At 36.5% G+C, this 25,381-nt stretch overlaps 1 pseudogene; it reads left to right on the top strand.

Annotated features, from left to right (window-relative positions):
- Window positions 1–20,077: 20,077 nt before the first annotated feature.
- LOC100914709 lies at window positions 20,078–21,224 on the top strand (annotated as a pseudogene).
- Window positions 21,225–25,381: the final 4,157 nt, after the last annotated feature.

Genomic DNA, 25,381 nt, shown 5'->3' with positions numbered 1-25,381 from the left:
AGACAAGAAATGACCAGAAAATTTGATCTTCAAACACAAAACTCAAGAGAAGCATAAAAGGGTAAAAAGGAAGAAAAGAAAACTATGTCTTTTGAACTCTAAGATGTTTATCCCTTTATGTGGGAAGATAACATGTTTAACTCTTGAGAACTGTATCTTTGTTAGGAGTATATTTAGTACATATAAGTTGATTTAAATATGATGATATAAAAAGGAAACTGGTGGTGGAAAGGGGACTGTACTGGAAGAAGAAGAAAGGGGAGGTAAATGGAGCAAATTGCATCCCACAAAGAGGCAAAAATGATGTATTGAAGTTGAAGGGAAAAAGGAGGATGAGCATTGTTTGAAGTTTATTCTCATTGAATTTGACTCAAAGAAGGAATACATATTAATTTGGTATAGAAACTTTTCTTATTCTGTAGGGAGGCAGGAGAAGAGAAGACAAAGGAAAAGGTGATGCTAATAGAAGGGAGAACAAAAGTAAAAGGAAAGGGACAAGAAAGGGGAGTGAAGCTGAAAAAAAGGAGAGCAAATTGAGGAAGTCCAGGAGCAAAGCACTGATGAGGTGGGAAAGGGAGACAGGTGAGAGAAAACTATAACTTGGGGAGAATAATATGGTGGGAAATACAGATTTAGTAATTTTAACTTTGAAAGTGAATGGGATGAACTCTCCCATAAAAATGGAAGCCACTAGCAGACTGGATTAAAAGCCACAGTCCTACAATTTATTATTTGGAAGAAACCCATTTGAAGCAGAGAAAATCTTTTTTTTTTTTTTTTATTATTTTATTTTTTTTTTTTATTTAATAGCCTTTAATTTACAGGATATATACATGGGTAACTTTACAGCATTAACAATTGCCAAACCTCTTGTTCCAATTTTTCACCTCTTACCCCCCCCACCCCCTCCCCTAAATGGCAGGATGACCAGTAGATGTTAAATATATTAAAATATAACTTAGATAAAATAAGTATACATGACCAAAACATTATTTTGTGTACAAAAAGAATCAGACTCTGAATTATTGTACAATTAGCTTGTGAAGGAAATCAAAGATCAGGTGTGCATAAATAAGGGACTGGGAATTCAATGTAATGGTTTTTAGTCATCTCCAGAGTTCTTTTCTGGTATAGCTAGTTCAGTTCATTACAGTCCATTAGAAATGATTTGGATTCGTTGCTGAGGATGGCCTGATCTATCAGGACTGGTCATCATCTAGTATTGTTGTTGAAGTATATAATGATCTCCTGGTCCTGCTCATTTCACTTAGCATCAGTTCTTGTAAGTTTCTCCAGGCCTTTCTGAAATCATCCTGTTGGTCATTTCTTACAGAACAGTAATATTCCATAATTTTTATATACCACAATTTATTCAGCCATTCTCCAACTGATGGACATCCATTCAGTTTCCAGTTTCTAAGCCACTACAAAAGGGCTGCCACAAAACATTCTGCACATACAGGTCCCTTTCCTTCTTTTATAATCTCTTTGGGATATAATCCCAGTAGTAACACTGCTGGATCAAAGGTATGCACAGTTTGATAACTTTTGAGCATAGATCCAAACTACTCTCCAAAATGGTTGGATTCGTTCACAACTCCACCAACAATGAATCAATGTCCCAGTTTTCCCACATCCCTCCAACAATCATCATATATTTTTCCTGTCATCTTAGCCAATCTGACAGGTGTGTAGTGTATCTTAGAGTTGTCTTAATTTGCATTTCTCTGATTAATAATGACTTGAGCATCTTTTCATATGACTAGAAATAGTTTCAATTTCTTCATCTGAGAATTGTCTGTTCATATCCTTTGACCATTTTTCAATTGAGAATGGCTTGATTTTTATAAATTAGAGTTAATTCTCTATATTTTTGAAATGAGTCCTTTATCAGAACCTTTGATGGTAAAAAAATTTTCCCAGTTTATTGCTTCCCTTCTAATCTTTTCTGCATTAGTTTTGTTTGTACAAAAACTTTTCAGTTTGGTATAATCGAAATTTCTATTTTGTGATCAGTAATGATCTCTAGTTCTGCTTGGTCATAAAAACCTTCCTTCCACAGGTCTGAGAGGTAAACTATCCTATGTTCCTCTAATTTATTAATAATTTCATTCTTTTATGCCTAGGTCATGAGCCATTTTGACCTTATCTTGGTGTGGCGAATGTAGGATATGCCATCAATTTCTGCCATATTAGTTTTTCAATTGTCCCAGTCAATTTTTAGTACAAACAGTAAGTTCTTATCCGCAAAGTGGATCTTTGGGTTTGTCAAAGACTAGATTGCTATATTTGTTGACTGTTTTATCCCTTGAACTAATCTATTCCACGATCAACTAATCTATTCCTTAGCCAATACCAAATAGCTTTTGGAACTGCTGCTCTATAGTATAGTTTTAGAATCTGGATACAGCTAACCACCATCATTTGATTTTTTTTTCATTAATTCCCTTGAAATTCTGACCTTTTGTTTTTCCATATGAACTTTGTTGTTATTTTTCTAGGTCATTAAAATAGTTTTTGGGAGTCTGATTGGTATATGCCTAAATAAATAGATTAGTTTAGGTAATATTGTCATCTTTATTAATATTTGTTCGCCCTATCCAAGAGCATTTAATTTATTTTTTTCAATTGGTTAGATCAGACTTATTTTGTGTGAAAGTGGTCTTTAATTTTGCTCATAAAGTTTCTGATTTTCCCTTTGTGCAGATAGATTCCTAAATATTTTATATTATCAGTAGTTACTTTAAGTTTGGAATTCTTTGTAACTCTGACTGTTGGATTTTGTTAGTGATATTATAAGAATGCTCATGACTTATGGGGTTTATTTTATAATCTTCAGCAACTTTGCTAAAGTTAGTGGATTATTTCTAACCAACTTTTGAGAATCTCTGGGGTTCTCTAAGTATAATCATATCGGCAAAGGTGAATAATTTTGGCTCTCTATTTGCTCATTCTTATTCCTTTTAATCTTTTCTAGCTTTATGATAGCTGGTTTCTTAATAATCAATATTAAATAGTAACGGTGATAGTGGGCAACTCTGTCTTCTCAGATCTGTGAAGATGGTTTAGTTTGTCTCCATTACATGTGATGCTTACTGATGGTTTTAAATAGATGCTTGCTGATTATTTTAAGTGAAAAGTCCATTTATTCCTATACTCTGAGAGTATTTTATAGGAATGGATGGTTGGATTTTATCAAATGCTTTTTCTGCATCTGAGTTGAGATGATTCATATGGTTTTTTGTTAATTTGGTTATTGACATGGGCTAATAATATTGATAGTTTTCCTATATTGAACCAGGCCCTGGGTATTCCTTGGTATAAATCCTACTTGATCATAGTGTTTTATTATCTTGGAGATGATTTTCAGGTCTTTGCATAATATCTTATTTAATGATTTTAGCATCATATTCATTAGAGATTGGTCTATAATTTTTCTTTCTCTGTTTTCAGCCTACCTGGTTTAGGTATCAGTCACCATGTCTTGTTTCATAGAAGGAATTTGGTAGGACTCCTTCATTTTCCCTATTTAATCAAATAATTTATATAGCATTGGGCCAATTGTTGTCTTTAAATGTTTGTAAAATTCACATGTAAATCCATCTGTCCTGGGGATTTTTCTTAGGATTTATGTTATTGCCTGTTTTTTCTTTTTCTGAAATGGGACTATTCAGCAATTACTTCTTCCTCTGTTAGTCTGGGAAGTTGTATTTTGGGAGTAGTCATCCATTTCCTTAGGTTATCAAATTTATTGGCATAAAGTTGAGCAAAATAACTCTTTATTTTAATTTCCTCTTATTGGTGGAAAGTTCTCCTTTTGTCTTTTAAGACTACTAATTTATTTTCCTCCCTCCTTTTCTAATCAGATTTGCAAAGTGTTATCTATTTTATTGGCTTTTTTTCATAGAACTCAACTCTTAGTTTATAATTAGTTCAATGTTTTTACTTCATATTTTAATTCTCCTTTTAATTTTAGAATTTCCAATTTAGTATTTGATTGGGTTTTAATTTGGTCTTTTTTAGTTTTTTAGTTGCAAGCCATTCATTTAATCTTTTCTTTCGTTTTATTCAAGTAAGCTCTAGCGATATAAAATTTTTTACTGCTTTTGCTGTATTCCAATTTTGTCATGATGTTCATCATTGTCATTATCTTGAGTGAAATTATTTATCTATAATTTGCTGCTTCACCAATCATTCTTTAAGATGAGATTGTTTTAGTTTCCAATTTTTGGTCTATTCCCAACTTTTTGTTGAATGTAGTTTTTATTGATCATGATCTGAAAAGAAAGCATTTACTTTCTGCTTTCTTGCATTTATTTTGAGGTCTTTATGTCCTAATATATGGTCAATTTTGAATAGGTTCCTTTGAACTGCTGAGAAGAAAGTATATTTCTTCTATTCATTCAATTTTTCCAAAGATCCAACATACCTATTTTTCTATTTTCTATTTATTCTTTAATTTCTTTTTCTTATTTTGTTTTGTGGTTTGATTTGTCTAATTTGAGAGTCAAGGTTGGATCTCCCTACATATTCAGTTTTGTTGTCTATTTCTTCTTGCAACTCTCTTAACTTCTCCTTTAGGAGTGGAGTGCCACCACTTGGTGCCTATATGTTTATTTGTATTGCTTCTTTGTTTGTAGACTTTGCAGGATGGTTACCTTCCTTATCTCTTTTATTAGATCATCTTTTACTTTTGCTTGATCTGAGATAGGATGGCACCCTGCTTTTTTGATCTCACCTGAAGCATAGTAGTTTTGCTCCAGCCTTTCTTTTACTTATGCTCCCTGCTTTAAATGTGTTCTTGTAAACAACATATTGTAGGGTTCTGATTTGATCCAGTCTGCTATCTGCCTCCTCTTTATGGGGAGTTCATCCATTTACATTTACGGTTAGAATTCTAATCTGTATTTCCTGCCATCCTATACCCCAGATTGTGCTTTTACTTATTGCCTCCCCAACCTCTTTCCTTTTTAAACTTTGTACCTCTTGTTCGCCTTTATCCTCTTATAATCCCTCCCCAGTTTTCTTCCTTCCCTTTTCTCCTCCCCTTCGTTTAATGGAAGGAGAGAATTTTCTAAACAAATGCATCTTTCTTCAGCAACCTGATGGAGTAAATTCACAATGTTCCTCCCTCTCTATTCCTCAGATATGATAAGTTTCCATTAGCCTTTTGGATGTGGTTTCTTTTGTCCCTCCTTCCCACCTTTATTCTGCCATCATCCCTTCATATCTACTCCTTTTTCATGTTATATCAGTACAATCAAATTATACATGTATTCTTTTTGTATATCCACAACAAAATACACTAAGAGTTATTTTACCTTTTCTGCATCTCTTGAGTTCTATTCTTGGAGACTAAATTTTTGTTTAGTTCTGTTTGCTCAGAAACAAATGGAATTCATTTGTTTCATAAATCAATCTTCTTCCCTGTAAGAATATGCTCAGCTTAGCTAGTTTATTCTTTGCTGCATTCAGTTCTTGTGCTCAGAATATCATATTCCAGGCCTTTTTTCCTTTAATGTAGAGGCAGCCAGATCTTTGGGTGATCCTTATTGTGGCACCTCGGTATTTAAATGGTTTTGGCTGCTTTGAAATTTTTTCCTTAATCTGATAGTTCTAGGAATTTGGCCCAATATCTTTGGGTTTTATTTTAGGATTTCTTTCTGAAGGTGTTCGGAATTTTTTCAATGCCTATTTTACCTTCGATTCTATTACATCTGGAGTTTCTTTGATGATTTCTTTGTAAAATAGTATCTAGGCTCTTTTTTCATCATAGTTTTGGAAAGTCCAATATCCTCAGATTATTCTCCTAGATCTATTTTCCAAGTTGCTGTTTTAGAGTGATAATTCGTGGTTTTTTCCAGTTTGTCATTTTTGTTTTGCTTGACTGATTCTTGCTGTCTCAATGCATCATTAGTTTCAATTTGTTCAGTTCTAATTTTTAAAAATTATTTTCTTTCATTAGCTTTTTTATTCTTTGTATATGTCCAATTGAGTTTTTGAATGTTTGTTTTGGTCTGTGGAATTTTTTCCATTTCACTAATTTTTTTTTTTAGGTGAATTATTTTCTTTTTCCAATTCACTATTTTTTTCCCTGACTTCCTGAGAATTTTTAACTTTTCCAATTGTATTTCAGGAAGTTGTGCCTCTTTGTAAGGCTTTCTTCCCTTTCCCCATTTATCTTCTTAACTCTCTTTTGAGACTTTTTAATGGCCTCTTTATAGAGCATTATTAAAGGAGGACAGTCTGATGATTTTTGTTGTTTGAGGTCTCTTCAGGTTTGCTGGACCTGTTTCTTTTTCTGCATAGAAGCTGTGATTGTTCTTTCATCTTTTATTCATGTTTTAAAGCCTTTGGGTAGGTCTCCCAGGCAAGGTTACCAGCTTCCTCTGCAGAATAGGGAGATGTAAACCGATTCCGCCCAAGGTATGAGGCCTGTGAGGTTTTCCTTCCCAACAGGTGGATTCAGCACGGCTGAGCTTCAAACTGCTTGTAGGTTGGGGATTATCGCTGGCCCTTGGCTAGGAGACAGGTGAAAGTGTCACCGCCCAGGCCGGACTTGTGGGACCGGAGTATTAGCAACCTGAGCAGACCGCAGAACGCAGAAGCCACAACCTGCCCAGCGTCTCGCCGATGCAATCGGCCCTGAAAGCCTATGGCCCAAGCCGAGTTTCCCCTGCGCAGATTGGCTAACCCGGCTTGTCCTCCTGCCTAGGATCACAACTGCTTCAAGGAAAGCCCTTACTTTTGGGGCTGCCCGTTGAGATCTGTGCCTACCCTCGGTTTGAGACTCTCGAACCAATTCTTCTCCCAGTCTGGCCCGATCCCCTGGCCCCGGAACCAACCTTTTTGGCGAGATGCAGATTTTTTTCGGCTGGGAGTTGTTACTTTTATCTTACGAATTGTAGCAGTCAAGACTATTTGAGGCTCGATATAATATTGATAAAGAGGGTAAGAGAAGAGCTTAGAAAGACGCGTGTGTCTTCTCCGCCATCTTGGCTCCGCCCCCTGAAGCAGAGAAAATCATACAGGATAAAGGCAAAAGGCTGGAAAAGAATCTATTATAATTCAGCTGAAGTAGGAAAAGCAGGTATAGCAATCCTGATCTCAGATTCAGCAAAAGCAGAAATACACCAACATAAAAGAAATAAGGAAAGAAACTACATCTTGCGAAAAGGTATTATAGATAATGAAGTAATATAAATACTAAATATATATGCAACAATTGGTATAGAAACAAACTACTAGTGAAGTTAAAAGAATTGCAGAAAGAAATAGATAGGAAAACTATGCTAGTGGGAAATCTCAACCTCCTTCTATCAGAATTAGATGAATTAAACCTCAAAATAAACAAAAAAGAATTTAAGGAAATGTGGTAGTCTATCTGCCAAGGCAAACTCATGAATTATAGAAACACAAACACAAAACATTTTCCACACAAATATAATAAGATTTAATCAACTGGAAGTATATCAAGTGCTCATGTGCAGGATTAGCTAATATAATAAAAATGACAATACTACCTAAATTAATCTACTTCTTCAGAGGCATACCAATAAAACTGCCAAGAAATTATTTTACTGAGCTAGAGAAAATAATAACATAGTTTATATGAAAGAAGAATGGGCCAAGAATTTCAAGGGAAATACTGAAAAAATGCAAATGGAGGTAGCCTAGATATACCAAACATAAAATTATATTATAAAGCAGCAGTCATCAAAACCATTTGATACTGTCTCAGAAATACAGTAGTCAATCAGTGGAATAAAGTAGCCTCATAAGACACAGTTGTTGGTGATTATAGTACTATCATGTTTGATAAACCCAAACATCTCAGCTTTTGGGATAAGAACTCACGATTTGACAAAACTTTGGGGGAAAATTGGAAATTAGTGTGGCAGAAAGTATACATTAATCCACATCTAATACTCTATGCCAAGATACTATATGCAAATTAGCAGATTTGCTAGGATAGTCTACTTATCAGATCTGTGAAGAAGGGAGGAATTTGTGACCAAAAAAGAATTAGAGAACATTATGGAATGGAAAATGTACAAACAAAACAAATGCCCACCAGATTAGAAGGGAAGCAATGAATTGGAATTGTTTTTTACATACAAGATAAAAGCTTCATTTATAAAATATAAAGAAACTTGATTCAAATTTATTAGAATTGTAGTCATTCTCCAATTGATAAACGTTCAAAGAATATGAATAGACAATTTTCAAATGAAGAAATTGAAACCATTTATAGCCATATAAGAAAATGCACTAAATCATTACTGAGCAGAGAAATACAAAGTAAGACAACTCTGAGGTATCACTACACAGCAATCAAATTGGCTAAGATTACAGGAAAAGACAATGACAAGTATTGTAGGGGATGTGGGAAAACTGGGACACTAATATATTGTTGGTTGAGTTGTAAACTCCAACCATTCTGGAGAGCAATTTGGAATTATGCCTACAAGGCTATCCAACTGTGCACACCCTTTGATCCAGCAGTGTGTCTACTTGACGTGTATCCCAAAAAGATCATAAAGGAGGGAAAGGAATTCACATTTGCAAAAATATTCATGACAGGCTTTTTCATAGGTGCAAGAAACTGGAAACTGAGTTGATGTACATCAGTTGGAGAATTGCTGAATAAATTATACACACACACACATATATATATATAATATTAATGTTATCAAATATAATTCTATAAGAAACGATTAGTAGCATGATTTCTGAGAGATCTGGAGAGACATACATAAACTAATGCTATGTGAAATGAGTAGAAATAAGAGAACATTATAAACAGCAACAGTAAGGTTATATGATGATCATTTCTGATGGACATGGCTGTTTTCAATATCAACAACAGCAACTGCAACTGTAAGGTGAGTGCAGAAAATTCAGTAGTAATAAAGAAACAACAATTTCACTCTTTGCAGATATGATGGTATACTTAGCGAATCCTTGAGAATCAACCAAAAAATACTAGAAACAGTTAACAATTTTATTAAAGTTTCAGGACACAAAATAAATCCACATTAAAATGGGCATTTCTATATGTTACCAACAAAATCCAGTAGGAAGAGATACAAAGAGAAATTCCATTGAAAATAACTGTATACCAGCCCTGAAGTCAGGAGGATGAGTTCAAATCTGGCCCCAGACACTTAACACTTTTTACCTGTGTGACCCTAGGCAGTTCACTTAACCCCAATTGTCTTAGGGGGAAAAAGGAAATAACTGTAGATAATATAAAGTATTTGGGAGCTAAGACAAAGCCAGGAACTATATTAACTCAATTACAAAACTCCTTCAAAAAACTAGAAGAATATCAAGTGCTTGTGAACATGCCAAGTTAATATAAGAAAAATAACAGTTCTATCTAAATTAATCTACTTGTTCAGTGCCATATCAATCAAACTGCCAAGAAATTACTTTACAGAGGTTAAAAAAATAACAAAATTAATATGGAAGAATCAAATGTCAAGGATTTCAGGGGAATTAATGAAAAAATGCAAATGAAGGTGGCCTAGCTGTACCAGACCTAAAATTATATATATAAAGCTGTGGTCATCAAAATCATTTGGTGCTGGCTAAGAAATAGAGTGATTAGTGGATAGGTTAGTTTCACAAGACACAATAGTCAATGACTATAATGCTCTAGTGTTTGAAAAACCCAAATACTACAGCTTTTGGGATAAAAACTCAGTTTTTGACAAAAATTGCTGGGGAAATTGGAAAATTGTATGGCAGAAAATAGGCATTGATCAACACCTGAAACCCATTATCAAGACAAAGTAAAAATGGATTCATGATTTAGACATCAAGCGTGATACTATAAGCAAATTAGCAGAAGAAGGAATAACCTACTTCTCAGATTTGTGCAGAAGGAAGGAATTTATGGTTTAAAAAAAGTACTAGGGAACATTGTGAAATGTAAATTGGATAATTTTAATTTTATCAAGTTAAATAGTTTTGTAGAAACAAAATCAATGTGGCCAAGGATAGAAGGAAAGCAGAAAACTTGGAAGATTTTTTTTATGTCCAAAGCCTTTGAAAATGACCTCCTATCTAAAACACATAGAGAATTAACTCAAATTACAAAATAAAATAAAAAACCTTTCTCTGATGATAAATGATCAAAGGATATGAAGAGAAAATTTTCAGCTGAAGAAATTAAAATCATCTGTAGACATATGAAAAAACTCTCTAAATCACTATTGATGAGAAAAATGCAAATTGAAACAAATTTGAGATGCCACTACACACATCTCAGAATGGCTAAGATGCCAGAAAAAGATAATGATAAATGTTGGATGTGATGTGGCAAAACTGGGACATTAACACATTGTTGGTTGAGTTATGAACAATCCAACTATGCAGGAAAACAATTTGGAACTATGCCCAAATGGCTATCAAATTCTGTATATTGTTTGAAACAGCAGCGTCTCTACTGGGTCTGTATTCCAAAGAGATTATAAAGAAGGGAAAGGGACCCAAATGTACAAAAATGTTTGTAGCTGTAATTTTTTGTATTGTCAAGGAACTGGAAATTGAGTGGATGCCCATTAGTTGGGGAATGTTATTTTTCTATAAGAAAAGATCAGCAGGATGATTTCAGAAAGGCCTGGGGACACTTTGATGCTAAATAAAATGAGTAAGATCAAGAGAACATTATACACAGCAATAACAAGCTTATGTGGAAATTTTGATGGACTTAACTTTTTACAACAATGAGGTGATTCAGAAGAGGTCTAATAGATTTCTAATGGAGAGAGTCATTTGCATTCAGAAAGAAGACTGTGGGGAGTGAATGTGCATCACAACATAGTATTTTCACCTTTTTTTGTTGTTTCTTGTTCTTTGTTTTCATTCTCACTATTTTCCCTTTTTGGTTTCATTTTTCTTGGGAAGCATGATAAATGTGGATATATATATATATATATATATATATATATATATATATATATATATATATATATAAAAGTTGCATATGTTTAACACATATTGGATTACTTATTGTCTAAGGGAGGGAGCGGGTGAAAGAAACAGAAAAATTGGGAACACAAGGCTTTGCAAGGGTGAATGTTCAAAACTACCTTTTCATGTATTTTGAAAATAAAAAGCTATTTAAAAAAAGAAATGTAAGGGTTGTATTAATCTTTCCACAATATTAAGCAATCTGATTCTGAATTTGGTCTCAGGGAATTTTAAGAACAGGATTTTGGTGTTTGTGAATCACAAATCAAATATTGTGACTTCTCAAAAAGAGGCCGAGATTAGTCCAAAAAAGGCTTGCAGATGGAAGATGTTTTCTTTCGGCATGTATAATACTATATACAACCTCTTGGTTGTTCAGGAGCCATCAATTTAAATAAATTCTCAGGGGATGGGTTATTATAAACAGCTCTTAAAGGTCTCAGTTGCTAGGCTACTGTACAGATATTGAAGAATTGGAAAGTAACATTGCAAAATGACATTTCTCTGAGCATATAGGAGAAATTTTGATCAATTAAATATCTTTTATTCTTGCTATGGAAATGGTGACTTCAATTTGCAATTGCTAAGTTATGTTAGCAATTTTTCTAAGGGAATTAGCAAATAGATCAGTCATATAATTTTTTTTTTATCAAAAATACCCCCCCCAATCAGAGAATTTTAAGAAAATGGGAATTAATTGGAGCTTAAAATCAATATACCTGACAAAGTGGGGAATTTTTGGACTTTTTTTTGCTGTGCATTTCCTTGTTTTCTGTTAGGAGTAAAACCATTCAAAATTCATATATATATGTGTGTGTGTGTGTGTGTGTGTGTGTGTGTGTGTGTGTGTGTAGGAAATGAATGGCAGGATAAATTAAGCAAAAAAAATCTTGTAGAGAACAATATGATTTTTTCCTGGTAAAGAAAATAGTAGACAGTCATAACAAGCCAGAGAATAATCTCTTAGCCTTGCTTTTCAAGTTTTTTTTTTTTTTTTTTTTTTTGACAATTCCACCTTATCTATTTCAATTCCTAGTAACATTTTATTGCTTTCTTTATAAGGCTGCATTGAATTGCTATTTCCCAAGACATTTTCCTGCCATTCTGATAAATCTGGTAATTCTCTGTCACAAACCATAGGTCCTATTTGCTTCCCAGTTACATTGTCTTAAAGCAGTAACAAATGCCATGATATTGATTGCTTAAATTGTACTCTTGTTTACCTTATTAGTTCATTTTAAGCCCTGAAAATGTGATCTATCCAGTATTTTTACAATTCTCACCAATATTGTTATGTGTTATATCTATGTAAGTTGGGCCAAGAGCCTAGATAACCCACATTCGCACTGGCTTTCTATTTCTGATGATTTCCTTGCTATTCTTGTCTACTAAAAACAGTTGAAAATCAAACATGATATTAAATTCATTATCAACTCTTTTAGCTGTCATGCCAAACATTTTAGAAAGAAAGAATATAGCATGTGTTTCATATATATGTGTGTATATGTATATACAAATATATACAAAAATGTGTATTCACACACATAATTAAATTTAACCATACTTTTGCCTACTGTTAAATATTTTAATATGCATTTTATGAGAGAAAATATACATATATATTTGCTGTAATTTTATTCTAAATTGTGTGGCTCATTTCAAGGACTAATCATTTTATAGATGAGTCTATCTTATCATAAAACCTAATTTTGTAAAGTATCATTAATAATGCTATGTACTCTGTTCCTTTTCTTAAGTCCTAAATAACTGTGAAAATGCTTTTTTGTTTGCTAGTGATTATTACTTTGGAAAAATCACAAACAATATCTCTAATCATCTTTATAAATTGAACAAGGATCAATCACTTTGTTCTTAAGGTTACTCTCAAATAGAACATTGAACATGTTGATCATTCATTTTCTGAAGCTATATACATTATGAGTTTCATTTGTTCTACTTTGTATAATAAATAGAATATTTCACATTATTGTATAGTACTTTATACAGATTTTTGACAAAATGCTTTTCAAGAACTGGCAAATATTGAGTTAAAAAAAACCTAGAAGTTATACTCTTCTCAAAACCAATTGAATAAGATCACCTCTTAAGTAAAACAAACTTATAATAAGGTCTTTGTGATTAGATTTTAACAAAATGTGAATGGAATCAAGAATACCATTTTAGAGTATAAGTTTTTGTAGACATTATAGTGATATTTCAGTTAATTTATATATTCTGTGATTGATATATATGCCCTACAAAGTCCTGAAAACTTAAACTGCAGCATTGGAATGCAGAAATTTTTGAATATTAATATTCTTGCCTGAGTAAAGCAGCCCAGTTTGCATGAAAAAGGACTGATAGGATATGCAAGGTATGCAGAGATGCTAACTAGAAATTTAGTTGAGTTAATAAGAATTTAAGAATCAGAATTATAGCCAGAATTTAAATAAAAGACTGTATAAAACAACACAAGATGGAACTGGTTTTGAATCATCACCAAGGAGAGCTCATTTTTTCTTCATTTCTTATTACTAGTTTTTTATTTCATCCAACTTAGTTGTTTTGCCCTTATATGAAGGTCCTTCAATGAATTAAATCATTCAATGCAATTTCTTTTAATTAGATCAATTTTTTGCTTTTGCTTGATCTGAGATAAGGATGGCTACCTTGCTTTTTTGACTTCACCTGAAGCTTAATAGATTCTGCTCCAGCCTTTTATCTTTACTCTGTATGTATCTCCCTGTTTTAAATGTGTTTCCTGTAAACAATATATTGTAGGGTTCTCGCTTTTGATCCAGTCTGCTATCTGCCTCCTCTTTATGGGAGAGTTCATCCCATTCACATTTACAATTAAAATTACTAATTCTGTATTTCCTGCCATCCTAATATCCCCAGATTATGCTTTTCTTTTTCTTGCCCTCCTTCAACCCTTCCCTAGTATTAAACTTATTGGTCCCACTTGCATCATCCAGCTCTCCCTCTTTAGTATCCCTCCTTCCTCCCTTTGAATCCCTTCCCCTTTCTTGGATCCTTCCCTTATTACTCTTTTCCTTTTCCCTTTTCCTCTCCCACTTTTTAATGAGATGAAAGAAGATTCTCTGTAAAACAAATATGTCAATTATTTCCTCTTTGACCCAACTCTGATGAGAGTAAGATTTGCACAATGTTCCTCCACCTCTTTAAGTTCCCTCAGATATGATAGGTTTCCTTTGCCTCATCGTTGCATGTATTTCATGTAGTTTCCCTCTTTTTATCTCTGCTTTTCCCTTTTTCTGACACTATCCCCTTTTCATTTCTACTTCCCTTTTTTATGCTAAATCAGTAAAATCAAATTATACATGTGGTTTTTATGTATATCCACAACAGAAATACAGTGCTCAAGAGTTCCTTTTACCTTTTTCTACTTCTATTGAGTCCTGTTGTTGGAGATCAAATTTTTTATTTGTCTGGTTTTTTCCTTAGAAACAGATGGAATTCCTCTGTTTCATTAAATGTCCATCTTCTTCCATGGAAAAAAAATGCTCAGCTTAGCGGGGTAGTTTATTCTTGGCTTCATTCCAAGTTCTTTTGCCTTTTGGAATATCAAATTGCACACCCTTCAAAGCTTTAATGTTGAGGCAGCCAGATCTTGTGTGACCCTTATTGTGGCACCTTGGTATTTGAACTGTTTTGTCCTGGCTGCTTGTAAAATTTTTTTCTTTAGTCTGAAAATTCTGAAGTTTGGCCACAATATCCCTTGGAGTCTTTATTTTAGGGTCTTTTTCAGAAAGTGTTTGATGAATTCTTTCAACACCTATTTTACCTTCTGTTTCTATTACTTCTGGGCTATTCTCTTTGATGATTTCTTGTTAAATAGTATCTAGGCTCTTTTTTTCATCATAATTTTTGGGTAGTCCGATGATCCTCAGGTTATCTCTCCTAGATCTATTTTCCAGGTCTGTTGTTTTTCCAAGTAAATATTTGACATTATTTTCCAATCTTTCATTTTTTTGGTTTTGCTTGAGTGATTCTTCCTGTTTCAATGAATCAGTCATTTCTGTTTGTTCAGTTCTGATTTTTAGTGAGTTATTTTCTTCATTAGCTTTTTTTTTTACTTCTTTTTGTATATGTCCAATTGAGTTTTTAAATGAGTTGTTTTGCTCTATGAATTTTTTTTTCCATTTCACTAGTTTTTTTTTTTGTTTGTTTGTTTGTTTTTTAGTGAGGTATTTTTTTTCTCCAGTTCACAAATTCTGTTTCCCTGCACTTCTTGGGAGTTTTTACCTTTTCCAATTCACATTTCAGGAGGTTTTTTTCTTTTTCCACTTTACCAAATTTTTCTTTTAGTGAGTTATATGTCTTTTCTGTACTCTCTTGCATAGCTTCTCTTTCCTTTCCCCATTTTTCTTCTAGTTCTCTTTTAAAGTTTTTAATAGTCTCTTCTAGGAGAGCCTTTTGTATTAGGGACCAACAATTGTCTGGAGACTGTCTGCTATTAGTCTCTTCAGGGTTGAAAAGCTGTTTTCTTTCTGAATAGAAACTATCAATCATCCTTTTGATTTTTTTACTCATTTTGTTAAAGCCTGTAGGGTCTGCCTTCAAGGCCAAAAGGTTACCAGCTTCCTCTGCAGAGCAATGAAAGGTGTATGGATGGGTAGCTGTCCTACTAGCCGGCTGCAAAAAGCAGCGAGGTACTGGAGTGCTCTGGGAAAGAGTTCCCCACCTGGAAGTAACTCAGGCCTGCAGGGCAGAGCTAGGAAAGTGCCCTGCAAAGAACCCCCTTCTCCCCCACTGTGTGAGATAATGACTACCCTGGGGTTAGACACTGAGCAGTAAGAGTTAAGCCAAATCCGGCCCTGAGGTTGTGGGTATTAGCAGTTGAGCAATGAATGGATTTGCAGGGACTGGAAGTGTCTCTACCCCGGGAAGCACAGTCCTGTTGGGGAAGTTCTATTGTCCCAGGCCGAGCCCCTCACTGTGCTGATTAGAGGTTGCCCAGGCTGTGACTCCCTGCTGTGTGGATTTGTAACTGCCCCCACAAAAGCCCTGAACTGCAGGATGTGGCTGCAGGTCTGTGTTTCAGTCTTCCTGAGTCACTTCTGGGTTTGAGTAGTTACAGCCAGATCTTGTTAGGTTCTGGCATTTTTTAGAGTATCCTCTGTTTTGGGCTTTAATTTCTCTGCCAGTTTACTGCTTTGTAATCAAGGCAGAGCAGTTAGCCTATAGCAAAGTCATCTCTATAACTTCTCTAGTCAGAGAGATCACCCCTGTTCTGGTCTGCTCAGGACACTAGTCTCTCACTGCCTATGCTAGTCTGTTCCTGACCCCTCAGGACAAACTTTTCCTGGTGATCTTCCAGATTGACTTCAGCTGGTAAGTTGTAGTGCTTCTGATCTTCATGAATTTAAGCAGTGAAGAGCTATTTTTGAGGCTGGATTAAATAGTTGGTTATCAGGGGAATGAGAGGAGCTTAGAAAGTCATGTGTGCCTTCTCCACCATCTTGGCTCCGCCTCCCATTCAATGCAATTTCAATAGGTACTGATTGCCCAGAGTTTGCAATAAAATAGTAGATATGGAGTTGACTTGGTAAAAAAAAAAAATGGCTTAAAAAACTGCCTCTGATGCATACAGTCTATGAAACTGGACAAGTTTCTTCATTTATGGTCATTCTCTATTACTGTTAGCAGCAGAGAAGGTGTTAACCAACATCAGTAAAGAAAGTTCCCTATTTTCAAATTTGATTTCTAGAGGCTTTATTAATTCAACTATTCTCAGTGCCTTTGGCTAAATATAAACCCATGTTTCCTGGATATATTTGGAGTTCATCTCTGAGGGGGAGGGAGTGTAAGGGTCAAAAGAGGAACCTAACATAGCACAACAAGGAAGTAAAAAGGCTTTGATGTCTGAGGTAACCGGATATGTCTTCTGTAGCTAGCTGAAACTGCCACAAGTGTGGAAACTCTGGGTGCATTGAGATCCCATAAGCAATGGGACACATCTCCTTCTCTTATTGGCTGTGCGTTTGACCTCATAGACACAATATAAATAGTGGGGACAAGGAAATAGGGCAGTGCAGAATGTGATTGCATACAATAAAGATTTGTGCTTCAAAGCTCCTGTATCCACGTGGTCCATTGAACAAAGAATCACTGCTCAATGAGGCAGTAGCCGGAGATTTCCAAAGACTTGGGAAAAGTAAGACTGGTGACCAGTGACCTGGGTGTTCAGAAGTGGCAGCCTAATGTAGGGGCAGCTCTTTCAGAATTGTCAGGCCTGAAGGTTCAACAGCCTCCTTGAGACACAGGTAGGTAGGGAAGCATAATGGCTTGGCTCAGGGTATAAGTTTACCCATGATCAAGCCAGAGGAGATATCCATGCAAGCAGCTCAAGTATATAAGTTAGAGAGTAAGACAGGTGATTCTCTAACAGAGAACACACCCAACAAGGAGCAGGGGGCTTACTCCTTGGCTCTGAGGCTTCTACTTCCACTTCCATGCTCAACAAGAAAAAAGGTCAGAGGATGTGGGGGAGGCTCTTAAGCAGTTAGAAAAAAAAAAGTACAAGAACTCTGTATCAGGCTAAGTCAGAGAAGAAACAAAAAGTTACTTTACAGCAGTTAAAACAAAAGGAAGCAAGATTAGAGCCAGAAAGGTGAAAGGTAGTGGGAAAACTAACTGAAACAATGGGTTAAAATTGGTTTTAAGGAATCCCACAAGTTTTAAAACTAGGAAATATTTTAACTTGTTGAGTAAGATACAGGAAATCTGAGGAGAAAAACAAGCAGAGAGTTGGTGCCCAAAGACCCTGAGTGTAAAGCACCTAGGGCAGAGCTAAGGAAGTCTTTTTTTTTTTTTTAGCATTTTACTGATTTATTTTGCTTCTTACTGCTCTAGGAGATCTATAGGGCATAGCCAATTGGGTCAAATTAAGTACCTTTCTGATGAGAAGGGGTGTGATACTTTTCACATTCAAAGTTTAGTTTCAATTCTGCCCACAGCTGAGCATGAGCCCATAGGATATTCCCCATCTCTTGACCCTTCTCTTAAAACTCCACCTTCATGTATTGGAAAAGGAGGAAGAAGAATGGGAGGGACAATGACACCATCAGTGCTGCCCATGAAGCAGTTTTGTTTACCTCCTATGTCCTCATTACAAAAGGCAGGGCTTACATACTGGGAAAACATCTTCACAGTTAAAGGTTCTGATAAAGGCCTCATTTCCAAAATATAGAGAGAATTGACTCTAATTTATAAGAAATTAAGCCATTCTCCAATTGATAAATGGTCAAAGGATATGAACAGACAATTTTCAAATGATGAAATTGAAACTATTACCACCCATGAAAGAGTGTTCCAAATTACTATTGATCAGAGAAATGAAAATTAAGACAACTTTGAGATGTCACTATACATCTGTCAGATTGGCTAAGATGACAGGAAAAAATAATGTTGGAGGGGACGTGGGAAAACAAGGACACTGATGGATTGTTGGTGGAGTTGTGAACGAATCCAACCATTCTGGAGAGCAATCTGGAATTATGCCCAAAAATTATCAAATCGTGCATACCCTTTGACCCAGCAGTGCTACTACTGGGCTTATACCCCAAAGAGATACTAAAGAAGGGAAAGGGACCTGTATGTGCCAAAATGTTTGTGGCAGCCCTGTTTGTAGTGGCTAGAAATTGGAAAATGAATGGATGCCCATCAAATGGAGAATGGTTGGGTAAATTGTGGTATATGAATGTTATGGAATATTATTGTTTGTAAGAAATGATCAGCAGGATGAATACAGAGAGGCTTGGAGAGACTTACATGAACTGATGCTAAGTGAAATGAGCAGAACCAGGAGATCATTATATATTTCAACAACGATACTGTATGAAGATGTACTCTGATGGAAATGGATTTCTTTGACAAAGAGACCTAATTCACTTTCAATTGATCAATGATGGACAGAAACAGCTACACCCAAAGAAAAAACACTGGGAAATGAATGTAAACTGTTTGCACTTTTGTTTTTCTTCCCTGGTTATTTTTACTTTCTGAATCTAATTCTCCCTGTGCAACAAGAGAACTGTTTGTTTCTGCACACATATATTTGTATCTAGGATATGCTGCGACATATTTAACATATATAGGACTGCTTGCCATCTAGAGGAGGGGGTGGAGGGAGAGAGGGGAAAAATCAGAACAGAAGTGAGTGCAAGGGATAATGTTGTAAAAAATTACCCTGGCATGGGTTCTGTCAATAAAAGTTATTATAATAAATAAATAAATTAAAAAACCAATAAACAAACAAAAAGAGGTAGGGATTGGCTATAGGACCACAGGCAAAAAACACTTGGGGCTTGATGGTAGCCACTTTTACACCCAGATAGTTTTTAAAAGTTAATCATTTGAACATGATTAGTCAACTGAGAAGCAAGTTGATGGGGAAAGGGGATTGCAATTAGGGAGAATAGAGCTACATGCTGCTGGAACTACTGAGATATCCCCTGGAGAGCTGAAACCTATCCCTATCCAGCCTACATATCCCTTGCCCACACACACACAATCAGCTTGACCATTTCTCCTCCTGCGAATGTTTACAAAACAGTGTTCATTCATGCACTGATTTGGGAAATTGGGGAATGTGTAGCTAAAATCCCAGTCACTAATATAGGTAGACAATGTGTGATGTATCACCCAGGAGAAGTAGTAGCATCAGGTTTCCTGATACACACTTCTTGGTGTTATTTACTCAAATGTTGACTCTGGACTTTAGATGTTATAGCTGACTGTCCTATGTTCACTATCTATGTAAATGGCATCTATCACAAGGGTTGGTAGACACGGGTGCAGATCATACAGGCATTAAAGGTGCCAATTGGCCCAGTCATTGCCCAAAGATTAAGGCAGACACCTATATATCAGGCATCGGAGGATCAATAATCAATAGCAGCGGAATTAGTGCTACTCCTTTGAGATGGATATTTGAAGGTGAAACAGGAGTTTTTCTCCCTTCTGTAGTTGAAAAAATCCCCATCAATCTATGGGGAAGAAATATTTTACAACAGTTAGGATTACAATTGAGTACTTTGGGGCAGCCGGAGCCCAGGGAGCCGAGCGGGGCTGCGGGCAGACTCTGTGTTTTCAGGCTCTTCACGATGAGAAATTTTGGGGTCCTTCTCTTCCCTTCTCCTTGTAGTTGATAGTTTGGGTGGTGGAAGTGATGCAGAAGTAGAGATGGCTGATAGTGTCAAAACATTTCTCCATGATCTTGTCAGGGGAATCAAGGACTCTATCTGGGGCATTTGCACCATCTCCAAATTGGATACCCGGATCCAACAGAAAAGAGAAGAGCAGCGTCAAAGAAGGGCAAGCAGTGTTTTAGCACAGAGAAGAGCCCAAATGAGGAGCAGAAACAGGAGAGTGAGCTAAGGATAGTGAGTAGAATTTTCCAGTGCTGTGCTTGGAATGGAGGAGTATTTTGGCTGAGTCTCCTCTTGTTTTACCAAGTATTTATCCCTGTGCTTCAATCAGTAACAGCTCAAATTATTGGAGATCCCTCCCTTCATGGAGATGTCTGGTCCTGGCTGGAGTTTATCCTCACCTCTATCTTTAGTACTCTGTGGGTGCTCCCCCTCTTTGTGCTCAGTAAAGTGGTGAGTGCCATATGGTTTCAGGATATTGCTGACCTGGCATTCGAGGTATCTGGGAGGAAACCCCAACCATTCCCAAGTGTCAGCAAGATTATTGCCGACATGCTTTTTAACCTTTTACTACAGGAAAAGAGCCTGTTTTGTCATGGGCATGTCCAGGGCATGTTTGTCAGTCTATTACCGATCTATCTCATTGGCCAGTTGGTCAGTCTCCTGCACATGTCTCTTCTGTACTCACTTTATTGTTTTGAGTACCGTTGGTTCAACAAAGGAATTGAAATGCATCAATGATTATCCAACATTGAAAGGAACTGGCCTTACTATTTTGGATTTGGTCTACCCTTGGCCTTCCTCACAGCAATGCAGTCTTCTTACATCATCAGTGGCTGCCTCTTCTCTATACTCTTTCCTCTGTTCATCATCAGCGCCAATGAAGCGAAGACCCCTGGGAAAGCGTACCTCTTCCAGTTACATCTCTTTTCCTTGGTGGTCTTCTTAAGCAACAGACTTTTTCACAAGATGGTCTACCTGCAGTCTGCCCTGAGCAGCTCAGCCTCTGCCGAAAAGCTCCCCTCACCTCACCCATCTCCTGCCAAACTGAAGGCTGCCCACTGAGCTGCCTCCAAGGAGAGGGACAGCTTTGGAGGGAGGCACTAGTGGTGGCTTCCTCAGTTTCCCCTCACCCAGGGAAAGCAGGACTCACCCTGCCAACGGCCTTCAGCACATTCCCGTTGTTTTCTGTGGAATCTGGAGTTTTACTGTCTTGTGAGTGTAGGCCAGAATCTTTTTGACTCCAGATGTGGATTTTTAATGCTGTCACGCGTCTCAATGACTGCAGATTTTTCTGCAGCTGTTTTCTAGCCTTTGCCAGCCCTGTGCCTGTGCTGATTTGAACACTTTGCTTTTCTTCCCGTGCCATCCCTCCCCTTTGCTCTGCCACCTTTGGATGAATGGATTTTGTAAATCGTGTGTGTGTGTGTGGTTTTTGTTGTGGTGGTGGTGGTTATTTTTTTGTTTGTTTGGGTTTTTTTGTTTTGTTTTGTTTTGTTTTTTGGTGAAACCCACTCATTGGGTGAAACCCCACTCCATTGGGAGAGGAGGAGTCTCTCAGCTAGTCCTGGTTGCTTCCTTCTGCAGCCTCCACTGTCTTTGGTTCTTGTAACTCAGGTTAGGTTTTCATCCCTCCTACTTCACAGCAAAAAAGAAAACAAGGAAAAAAAGAATCAGAAAAGGTGGGACTGGGTAGGGAATAGACCTCACCACCATGTGTATTGGTTTGGAGAACTAATGTGTCTCCATCCATTTGTTTGCAGGAGAGGAGGACATAGGAGAATTCTCTCACTGGTACTTTTAGGGTTCCCTAATCTCAAGGGAATGTACCAGCTCTGGACAAGTGCCACCATTATTAGCACAGAATGCCCTGAAAAGTCAAGCTTTTGCTAAGCACTGGGTACAACTTCATTACTCAAAGAGCCGGAGGTCTGAAATTCACTTTGTCAGGGCCACTGCCAGTTATATCCGGCACTTCAAGGTGATGTTGGGTGCTGCATGTGATCAGGAACTACAGTAGAAAACTTAATGAAAAACATTAAACCTGTGACTAGATGGTTTTTCTGTCATTTATACAGTAAGGTTGGGGGTCCAGCACATGTCAAAAAATTGTACAATATAAAAGAAATTAAACAAGTAGGAGCTTCTGGTTTCTCATGGAAAAACAAAACAAAACAAAACAATTGAGTACTTTGGCTTTTTAGGCAGGGTTGCTATTGAAGTCCTGCCAACACTCTCTCCTGTTCCTATTCAATGAAAAATTGATACAACAGTGTGGTTAAGTGGCTCTTAGAAAGTGAAAAAATTCAGGCCTTATTACAGATACAGTATAGGAGCGACTTGACCAAGGACACTTTCAATCTTTTCTAAATTCTTGGAATTCCCCTGTATTTGTTGTAAGAAAGAAATCTGGAAAATGGAGGATGTTGACTGATTTACGAAAAGTAAATAAACACATGGAAACTATGGGAACTCTTCAGCCTGGACTTCCATCTCCTACTCAGTTGCCTAGAGGATGGCCTCTTTGAGTTATAGACATTAAGGATTGTTTCGATTCTATACCTCTAAATAAGGAAAATATGAAAAGTTTTGCCTTTTCAGTGCCCAGCGTTAATTTAGCTGAGCTTTATAAAAGAAGTGAATGGACAGTTTTGCCACAGGGAATGAAAAACAGCCCTACTATGTGTCAAATGTATGTTGCTGCTTCTCTTACTCCAGTAAGAAAAGCATTTCCAAAATTTATGTTGTTATATTACATGGATGCTATATTGGGGTGTGCACCTGAGGAGCAAATGTTCAAAGCATGTCTACAAAACACCATAGAAACACTAGGGAACTACAAATTGCATATAACTCCAGAAAAAAATTCAAAGGCACGTCCTTTTTTAATATTTCGAATATAAAGTATGATGAGACTGTTGTAGGACTTCAAAATCTGCAGGAATCATTGGATTCCCTAACATATAATAAGACATACAGGACTTCATAATCTGCAGGATCATTGGATTCCCTGACACATGATAGGACTATTGCAGGACTTCAAAATCTTCAGGAATTATTGGATTCCCTGACATGTGAAATAATGGACAATAGATTGGTTTTGGACTATCTCTTGGCATCTGAAGGAGGTGTATGTGTGATTATCATTTATATACCCTCCTAGGACTTATGGGCATGTATATCATATTGTTTATTATATCATTATGTCGATTCATGTTGTTTGTTACATCACTACCAGCCTGAATTATATTACTATATACTTGTGTAATACCTCCCAAGCTGATGGATTTATGTATATCTGTTTCAATTTCAGCCCAGAGAAAAATCTGCTAACAATACCTGGTTTGACCACCCATTTCCCTTTGATGTTTTCATCTCCCTTCCTGAGAAGTCAGGGAGGGTGTGATCACCTCCTTTTTGGGGTTCTCACCTCATTTTCTAAGAAGTCAGGGAGGGCATGACTACTTGTGTTCTAAAATAAAAGAAAGGGCGGGGGGGAGATGTAGATGGCCAGAACTCTGAAAAGGTATACTTGAATCTAGGACAACATGGTACTTATGGTTAAGCACCTACTCAGTGTGAGATAATTTTCTCTATATGGTGATGTAATGTCTCTCCTAACAGTTGGCACCAATGTGCTGTAGTGATGTAATCGTACTGAGGTATTTAAGGGAGTCTCAGACACAGAAGGCTCCCTGAGCCACAGCTCTCAGCTATAAACACAAGAAAAGATGCCAGACACCAGATTCCAGACTCCAGACTCCATCGTTGATCAGCCTTGTAATGGCCTTACTGCCTCATTCATTTCTCCACTAAGACCACGGACTCAGCCTAATCCTGAGGTCTTCCAGAAAGCTAGCCAGAAATTATACCCCAGACTTGCTTTATTTTGCATTTCTCAAATTAGTAGTGATTTAGAGCATTTTTTTTTCATATGACTATAGAAGGCTTTAATTTCATCATATGAAAGTTGTCTGTTCATACCCTTTGACCATTTACCAATTAAAAAATGACTTCTAATCTTATAAATTTGACAAAGTTCTGTATATATTTTAGAAATAAGATTTTTATCAGAAATCCTGCATACATTCATCTGGACTTCTGGCCAAGATGGTGGAGAGGACATACATCTACTTAAGCTCTGTTTTGTTTTTTTTTTTTTCTCAGAATAATTTTTTTTCATGACAAGCCTTGGAATTAGTACTTGACTGAAAAAAACCACACATATAATTACCAAGAGAAGATATTCTCAAAATCAGCCAGAAAAGGTCTGTTTTTGCTTGAGTGTAAGGATGATTGGAATGGGTACAGACAGCAGGCAGTGGCAGCGCAGCAGACAGAGTAAGGCAGGCAGTTCACAGCTGAGCGGACTGGAAGAAGGTGGGGTTTGATCTCAGTCGTTTCTGTTGAAAGAGCTTTAACACAGTGTTGACTACTTTGCCCTGGCAGCAAGCCAGTAGACAAGCAGAGAAGCTAAAAACACAGGGGGTGAAGACTATAACACCAAAAATCTAGGGTCTCTGAGGACCTGGACACACCCACCTCAGCATGCTATCAGAGTCTCAGAGCCCAGCTGCTGTGCAGCCATTGCTGTCCTGCTAGTGCCTTGTTGCTGCCCCCTGCAGTCTGTAGAGGAAGCTTGGTAATACCATCCATCCTCCCCTCACTCCCCCCAAAAAAGCAGACCATTTGTTTTTCTTGTTAGTTTTCTTTGACTCTTCTTTGACAAAATAAGCAAAAAATTAAAACACACTCTTACCTATTGATAGCTTCTATATGGATATAGAGCAGACTTTAAACCCTGAGGAGACTAAAAATGGTCTATCTCCAGATGAGTCCCCAAAGGGGGATATGATCTGGTCCTCAACACAGAAGACTCTCATAGAAGAAATTGAAAAGGTTCTAACAAGAGAGGTAGAAGAAAAATGGACAAAGGAAAGGGAAGCTTGGCAAGAAGGCCTGGATAAGTCATCCCACTCATTTAAAGAAAGAGTGGATAAAAAAATCAAATCCTTGAAAAACAGAATTAGTGATTTGGAAAAAGAAAATAGCTCTCTAAAAAATAAAATTGGTGAAATGGAAAAAAATTCCATAGAACAAAACAACTCACTTAAAAACTCAATTGGACAATGAGAAAAAGATATTTTTAAAAAGTGAGTGAAGAAAATACTTCATTGAAAATCAGAATCGAACAAATGGAATTGAATGATTCAAGGAGACACCAAGAA

The sequence above is a fragment of the Sarcophilus harrisii genome, chromosome 1 (genome assembly GCF_902635505.1).
Source record: "Sarcophilus harrisii chromosome 1, mSarHar1.11, whole genome shotgun sequence".
Classification (NCBI taxonomy): domain Eukaryota; kingdom Metazoa; phylum Chordata; class Mammalia; order Dasyuromorphia; family Dasyuridae; genus Sarcophilus; species Sarcophilus harrisii.
The sequence above is the reverse complement of the archived record's forward strand: the minus strand, read 5'-3'. Positions and strand labels throughout refer to the sequence as shown.